General features: G+C 37.9%; 1 protein-coding gene across 1 annotated transcript in view; it reads right to left on the bottom strand.

The window, feature by feature from the left end:
* The window catches only part of ZNF704 (zinc finger protein 704), a 321,346-nt gene that overhangs the window by 289,948 nt on the left and 23,128 nt on the right, over window positions 1–8,270 (bottom strand). The gene's annotated exons all lie outside the window — the stretch shown is intronic.

Raw genomic sequence — 8,270 nt, 5'->3', positions numbered from 1 at the left:
TAATTTATTCTGAGTTCAACACCATGCCTTAGGGAACTCTCTCAAATTTCTCATACCACTTTGCCTGGATCTTTTCATGATGGTACAAAAAAAAAAAATATATATATATATATATATATATATATATACACACAAATGTATGTCTATATATATATGCTTAAATATGTGTATATATTTCACTATAATAGAATGTTAACTCTACAATTCTATAATATTAATTACATCACCCTAATTTCCAAATGTGTCTCTCTGATCTCCCTGATCCTATAAGAAAGAAAAAAGGAGGGATACTTCATCAAAACTAACCAATTTATTCACTAAGTTCATATAATGTTCCACACTCAAAGTTCCCTACCTCTGCAAAAGAAACAGAAGCACATTTTCTTATTTCTTCTCCCAAGTCAAACTAGATCATCTTAATTCACAATAATAATAGTTATTATTCATAATAATAGCTTATATAGCTCCTATTATGTGCAAAGCACTATGCTAAGCATGCTTTATAAATATTTTCTCATTTGATTTGCACAAGAGACTTAGGAGGTAGATGCTATGATTAACCCTACTTTACAGTAGGAGAAACTGAGAAAGATAAATGTGATTTTCCCAAAGTCATTCACCTGGGGAGGATCTGAGGCTGGATTTGAACTTACATCTCCCTGACTCTAGACCTAGCATCCTCGCCACTGCATCACACCATTGCCAACATTAAATTTTTTGCTTCCATTTATGTTTTGGGGGTTATTTTTCTTCTTTGCGCTTTTCTCTCTTAATTATTTGTGTACACATATTTTCCCCCACACCCTCACTCAACCAGTCAGTCAAAAAGCACTGTTTTAAATGCCTATTCTGTGTCTGGCTCTATGCTAAGCACTAGAGATACAAAGAAAGACAAAAGTCAGTCCAAGTGCTCAAGCAACTCATAGTCTATTGAAGATATCAATGTGAACAACTATGTACAAATTTGATCTATACAGGATAAATTGGGAGAAATCTGAAAAAAGAAGGCTCCAAGATTAAGGACTAAATGAGTCTTCTTGAAGAAGGTAAAATTTTAGCTGGGACTTGAAAGAAGTCAGGGAAGCCAGGAGGCAGAGATGAGAGAGAGAGAATTTTCACAGGGATGGAGCATCCATCTTTTGTGAGGAATGCCACAATGTTCAACTGTTGACATGACAGCAATGGCTGTGGGATATTATCTTCTTATACCTTCCAACACACCTCAACTCCTCAATCTCATTCACTTTATATATCTTTCCAAAACAAGTCATTTATACCTTTGCACCTCATCTACATCTCCATTTCTCTTTCCATATCACCACCCCTTGGATTTACTGAAACAGTCTTTTGGTTGGTCTCTTCTTTTCCTACTCCAGTCCATTCTCCACTTACTTAGCTGTCCAAGTGATCTTCTGCAAAACCACATCATTCTTCTGATCAATAAACTCTGGGGGCTTCCTATTACCTACAGGATTAACTATCAAATCCTCTGTTTGTCATTTAATGACTTTCACAGCCTGGTGCATTTCTACTTTTCCCATTTTCTTCCCCTCCCTTTTTTATTCCCTTCCACACACTGTCCAATCCACTGACTTTCCCATACAACAATCTACTTCCCATCTCTCTATCTTTTCTTGTCCAGAATAATTCTCCTTCCTTTCCTCTGCCTTCTGGCTTCCCCCCACGTCCTTCAAGACTCAGCTCAAATCCTACCTTACACAAGAGTACTTTCCCAAACTCTTCACTATTTCCCCCTGGAATTTCTTTTTTAAATTCCATCTCTTTTACCCTTTGCACATTATATTCTATTTATATAGTTGTTTGCATGTTGTCTCCCCATTAAAATGTGAGTTCCTTCAGAGGAGAGAGATCATGGTTTTTTCCTTCTTTATGTCTGCAGTACTTACCATAATACCATGCAAATAAGCATTTAACAGAAAAGTTTGCATTTAATAAAAGTTTTTTTAAAATTAAATTCTCATAACTAGCAATTTCCATTCTTCCCATGCTTCTATTTCCTAATCTTAATCTAGAAAAAAAAATTGTCTAGCTTCATTTGTGCCTTGACTTCTCAAATTTTACCCCATTCATCTTTATATTCCTCAAAGCACATAGTGGGCTAGTAAACAAAAATATGTTTTGAATTCAGGAGATTACATAAGAATTTCAACCACATTTTAAAATGCTCTCAAATGGTCAAACAAGTTTTGATTTTTGCTTTACAAACATGCACAGAGTGAGAGAGAAAGGAAAAAAAGATACATAAAAAAAGAAAGACAACATTTTCTCCTCAAATAAAAATAAATATTCACACCAATCTCAAACCAGTTTGAGGGAGATTGAAGTTCTGGAGTAAAAGTGTGCTCACCTCCTTTCCTAAGCAAACAGATGATGAGGGTTTACATTGAGAGAATAGTGAATAAAAATCTGTGGTAGGAGGGTAATATAGGTACATATGGCTGATTCAAGTGCGACAACAACTTATTCTGCATGGATTGATGGGAAGGAGGAAATAACAGTCAACAGGACAAGATGGAATCTGTAACAAGCTCCAAATGAATATGGATACCTCCAAATTGGGCAGTTCTGGTAGATGTAAAATGGCAATGTGACCCTGAACAAGTCATTCAAACCTCTAGGTCTGATTTCTCGTCTAAAAAATGAGATTTTTTTTCTTTTTTTGATTGTATTTATTTTTATTTTTGTACAAATGATGTTTTTTTATACATTACTAAAATATTCTTGTTTAAGAGTAAACATAATACCCCCTCCCCCAAAAATATAGACCCTGATGAGCAATAAAGTAAAGAGAAAAAAAATTAAATATAAATGTAAAAAAAATTAGTAAGGGCAGTTAGGTGGCGCGGTGGACAGAGCACTGGCCCTGGAGTCTGGAGCACCAGAGTTCAAATCCGACCCCAAACACCCAACAATCACCCAGCTGCGCGACCCTGGGCAAGTCACCCCAACCCCATTGCCCTGCACAAACCAAATAATAATAATAATAACAACAATAAAAACAATAATAAATGTGATTCAGTCTGTGTTCCAATACCACCAGCTCTGTCATGGGTGGATCACATTCTTTAGGATAAGTCCATCACAAAAGCTACTTCCATACTTTTCCACTGTTGCCATTGCTGATTACATCTCTCTCCATTTGTACTTCCCCACTACCATAGACTACATTTTCTCTCTCCTTTCACTCTGTCCCTCTTCTTAAATGTGCTGTAGGGTATCTGAGTGGCATAGCAGACTGATCACCATCCCTGGGGCCAAGAGTCCCCAAGGCCACATACAACCCCTAAGGCCCAGCAACTACCCGGCCCTGTGGTCCCAGACAGGCCATCCAATCCCAGCCCCTTGCAAGAAGTAAAAAAGAAAATGCGTTATATCTGACCACTCTCCCCCACAGTCCACCCTCTCCTCCATCATTCATATCCCCCCTTCCCCCTGTCCCCCGTCTCTCCTTACTCTAGAAGTGTATATATGCTGTTTCCTCTATGAGCCACCTCTGAGGAAAGTGAAGGTTTCCTCATTCCCCCTCTCACCTTTCCCCTTCCATATTGTTGCAATAGGTCATTGTAATAAAAAAAAATCTTAATATATGAAATATCTTAGCCTATTCAACCTTTCTCTTACTCCCATTACATTTCCCTTTTACCCATTGACTCGTTTTACAATATATTGTATCTTCAAATTCAGCTCTCTCCTATGCTTCATCTATAAAAGCTCCTTCTATCTGCTCTACTAAATGAGAAGTTTCTTATGAGTAGTAACAGTATCATTTATCTATGCAGTAATACATGCAGTTCATCATTATGTCCCTCCTATTTTACCCTTCTCCTCTACTCTTTATGCTTCACCTGAGTCCTGTATTTGAAGATCAAACTTTTTGTTCAACTCGGGCCATTTTAACAAGAATATTTGAAATTCCCCTGGTTCACTGGAAGTCCATCTTTTTCCCTGGAAGAGGATGTTCAGTTTTGCTGGGTATTTGATTCTTGGTTGCATTCTGAACTCTTTTGCCTTCCAGAATATTATATTCCAGGCCCTACAAGCCCTTAATGTAATTGCTGTTAACTCCTGTGTGATCCTGACTGTAGATCCATGATATTTGAATTGTGTCCTTCTGGCTAAATGTAATATTTTCTCTTAGACTGGGGCATTCTAGAACTTGGCTATAATATTCCTGGGGGCTGGTTTTATTTTTTTGGATCTCTTTCTGGGAGAGATCAGTAGATTCTCTTAATTTACATTTTGCCCTCTGCTTCTAGGATATCTAGGCAATTTTCCTGTAGGAATTCTTTAAAAATGAAATCAAGGCTCTTTTCCTGATTATGACTTTCAGGTATCCCAATAATTTTTAAATTTCCTTTCCTGAATCTGTTTTCCCAGAGCAATTGTTTTTTCAATGAGATGTTTCACATTTTCTTCTAATTTTTCATTCTTTTGGTTTTGAAGTATTGTGTCTTGACTTCTCGTAAAGTCAGCAGTTTCCTTAAGCTCCATTCTAGATCTGAAGTATTTGTTTGCCTCAGAGAGCTTTCTTATCCCTTTTTCCATCTTGCCAATTCTGCTTTTTAAAGCATTCTTCTTTTCAATAACTTTTTGAACTGTTTTATCCATTTGACCTATGTTGATTTTTAACATGTTATTTTCTTCAACATTTTTTGGATCTCCTTGACTAAGCCGCTGACTGCTTCTTCATGTTTTCCTGCATCTCTCTCGTTTCTTTTCCCAATTTTTTTCTATCTCCCTTAGTTCATTTTCAAAATCTTTTTTGAGCTCTCTCATAGCCTGAGCCCAATTTATGTTTTTCTTAGAGTCTTTAGATGCAGGAGCTTGTACTTCCTCATCTTCAGATTGAGTATTTTGATCCTTCTTAGGATCATAGACAATGTATTTCTCAATGGTGTTCCTCTTTTTTCTCTGTTTACTCATTTCCCCAGTCTGTGCCTGGTCTTGCGGTGCTTCCTGAGCTTTTGAGTATTATTGGGAAACTCTCCCAAAGGATCTCAGTATGTGACGTTCTGTCTTCCCTCCTGGTCTGTGAATGACCACAAGTGCACCCATCTGCCACAGGGCTGAGGTGGGGGACCCTGATGTTCTATAGGAGGCCTAGACTGTGATCAGGGTCTGAATGTGGTCAGAGCCCCAGAGTCCTGTTCTAAGTATAGCGGACAAATCTTGTAAGTCTCTCTCCACTCCTCTACCTTTGGTAGGCTGAGCACTCAAGCCTCAGTTGCCTGGGGGCTCCTGCTTACCAGCTCCACCTGCTTCCATTTCCTGGATCTGAGCTGCAGGCCACCTCTACTAGCTGAGTGCCCTAAGGGCTGGGCTTCATGTGCTCATTCTGGCAGAGGTCTCCCCACTGATATTGTGCCCAGTGCTCCCCGGGTGTGTAGATCAGGAAACTGCCCCCCGCTGCCATGAGCTGCAGCTCCCAGGCGCCCTGAGGCTGCCTCTGGGAGGCTAAAGTTCTTTCACTCTGGTGGAGTGGAGCCTTTCCACTATTTTCCAGGTTACCTTGGGCTGGAAAATTGCCTCACTGGATCTTTCTGTGGGTTCCATCTCTCGAAAATTTAGTTAGAGTCATTATTTTATTTTATTTTTGTTTTTAGGGTTTTTTGCAAGGCAAATGGAGTCAAGTGACCTGCCCAAGGCCACACAGCTAGGTAATTATTAAGTGTCTGATGCCAGATTTGAACCCAGGTATTCCTGACTCCAGGGCTTGTGCTTTATCCACTGTGCCACCTACCCGCCCCAAGAGTCATTATTTTATGAGAGAAAGCACCTAAGAGAGACTCTTCTCTTGTTGCCATATTGGCTCCCCCAAGAATTTTTTTAACTAAAAAATTTAATTGCTTCCAGGAATAGAATTTTGTGATTCAATTTTTTAAAAGTTTTTGCAAGGCAAGGGGATTAAGTGACTTGCCCAAGGCCACACAACTAGGTAATTATTAAGCGTCTGAGGCTAGATTTGAACTCAGGTACTCCTGACTCCAAGGCTGGTGCTCCATCCACTGTGCCACCTAGCTGCCCCTTGATTCAATTATTAAAAAAAAAATTACCCATTATATAAACTAAAACATTGTAATGAAAAAACTTTTAACATTCAATATTATACATACATAGATAAAGATATGAATAATAAAAAAATCAGGGAGTTCTTTGCTAGGAAGTCAGGATAACTCCAAAAAAATCATGACTATATAGGGAAATGTTCATTTTTTTATGATATATTTCAGGTATAAACCAAAAACTTATTAACAAATAAAATCCACTGATCAGTTCTTTTGCTTGAAAAGTTTAGTTCCTAGTTTGCAGTTGCTCCTGAAAAGCACGAAAAATTTTTCTTTTTTAATAGTTATCTTAAGTGTGAAAATGGATATTTAAGACAGATTTGGCCTGTATTGAGGTAGCTAAATGGTACAGTGGACACAACACTGGACTTTGTGTCAGGAAGGGCTGAGACCAAACCTTGTCTCAACACTTAGTTGTATTACCCTGAACCAATCACTTAGTTTCAGTTGGCCTCATTCTGCTCAATTATAAAATGGAGATAGTAACCGCACCTACTTCCCAAGTTGTTGTGAGAATGAAATGAGAAAATAATTATGAAGCACTTTTCATACTGTAAAGCTCCATATCAATTCTAGCTTTTTTTTTGGTTTAAAATTCTACTTGTTTGCATAAATAATGCCACAGGAGCTGAAGTGTCCCAGTTGTCCATCCTCTCACTGTATGTTTTGTAATCGATGAGTAAGAAGTCACACTCTTAGGTATCCTTCCCACAGTGAGATACTTCTTATTGTGAAAAATTCCAGTCTTCTTCAGTTTTTTCCATAAAAATGTAAAATCTACAAACACATGTCTTTTTTCCTTTCTCTTTACCTCTGGAGAGACAATACAATGGAGACTCTGAGGTTGCTGCTGACTTTGATGTACCTCAATTCCAGCCCTGCAGGTTCAGGAAAGAGGGGTAGGGGAATGGTTTTAACTTTAAAATCCATGTGGTATATTTGGGGGAATTTTGGGACAAAGGAGTATCCACAAATATCCTAGACATTTTTCATCCAAGTGCTGGATAGAAATAATTATCTTATTAAATTAAAAAAAGAAGAGGAGAAGGATGGTTTAGTTTGGTGGGCACATCCTACCCAATGAATGGAGAATGGTAACCTCTCCAGGCATGGGGACAGATTGCAGTTGTTTGTCCAAAGAATTTCAGCATGACCTCTATGCTATTAAGTATGGAGCTAGCAAATGTATCCCTGAACATCCCCACTCCAGGATATGCTGACTGTTCACAGAATGTTATAGTTGAAATGACATCATGATACTTCTATTGAGAGTCATTAATTATACACATTCCAAAAGTGGTCAGTTGGGCTTTTCTGCTATGTAATAATTACAACTCCTCCTCACATTTATATGATGCTTTAAGATTTACAAGGCAGCTTTCTCAAAGGAGGATGGTTGCAGACCATAGCCAAGGTATTGTGCTATAAAACCAAGAATACAAATGGACATGCTAATGACCTCTTGAAAAAGGAATGCCTCTTCCATTCATGCCCCAAAAGATAAGCCATTTATCCCCCCTATCTAAAAGGGGAGAATCTAGCTCAATATATATATAATTATAATAGTAGCTAGTTTTTATATATAGCAGTAAGGTTTGCAAAGCAAATTTACAAATAGTTCATTTGAACTATTTCTGGGAGGTAAGTATTGTTACCTTCATTTTACAGATAAGAAAACTGAGGAGCAGACAGGTTTGATGACTTGCCTAGGATTACATGGCTAGTAAGTGTCTGAGGATGAATCTGAACACAGGTCTTTCAGACTCCACATCAGTATTTAGGGACCTCTACATACTGTCAATATAATATAACATTAGGAAAATTGAAAAGGAAGTCATTCTAGGTAGGAATATTTGGAATCATTCAGATATAGAAGGTTTTGTTTGAAAATCAAAATAATGAGCAGGTATTTAGACTTCTCCACACACTTCAAAAAAAAAAGCTCTTTAGAAAGCCACTCTCTTCTGTCCACTGTCCCCTTAACCTCTGTTAACTACAAAATAAACAGATTTCTGACTACTTTACAGTCCAAGGGCTATTGGGCAGAAGGTAGAAAAATTCTGAGTCAAATTTTTTTACTGCCTTTTTTACTTCCCTAGGAAGACATCTGGAATATTAACAATCCTGAGAATCAACGGTTATACCTAGAAGGGATCCTTTGAGATCACCTGATCCAAACCTCAT

Source organism: Macrotis lagotis, chromosome X (genome assembly GCF_037893015.1).
Source record: "Macrotis lagotis isolate mMagLag1 chromosome X, bilby.v1.9.chrom.fasta, whole genome shotgun sequence".
Taxonomy (NCBI): domain Eukaryota; kingdom Metazoa; phylum Chordata; class Mammalia; order Peramelemorphia; family Peramelidae; genus Macrotis; species Macrotis lagotis.
Note: the sequence above shows the minus strand (reverse complement) of the source record. Positions and strands in the feature narration are given on the sequence as shown.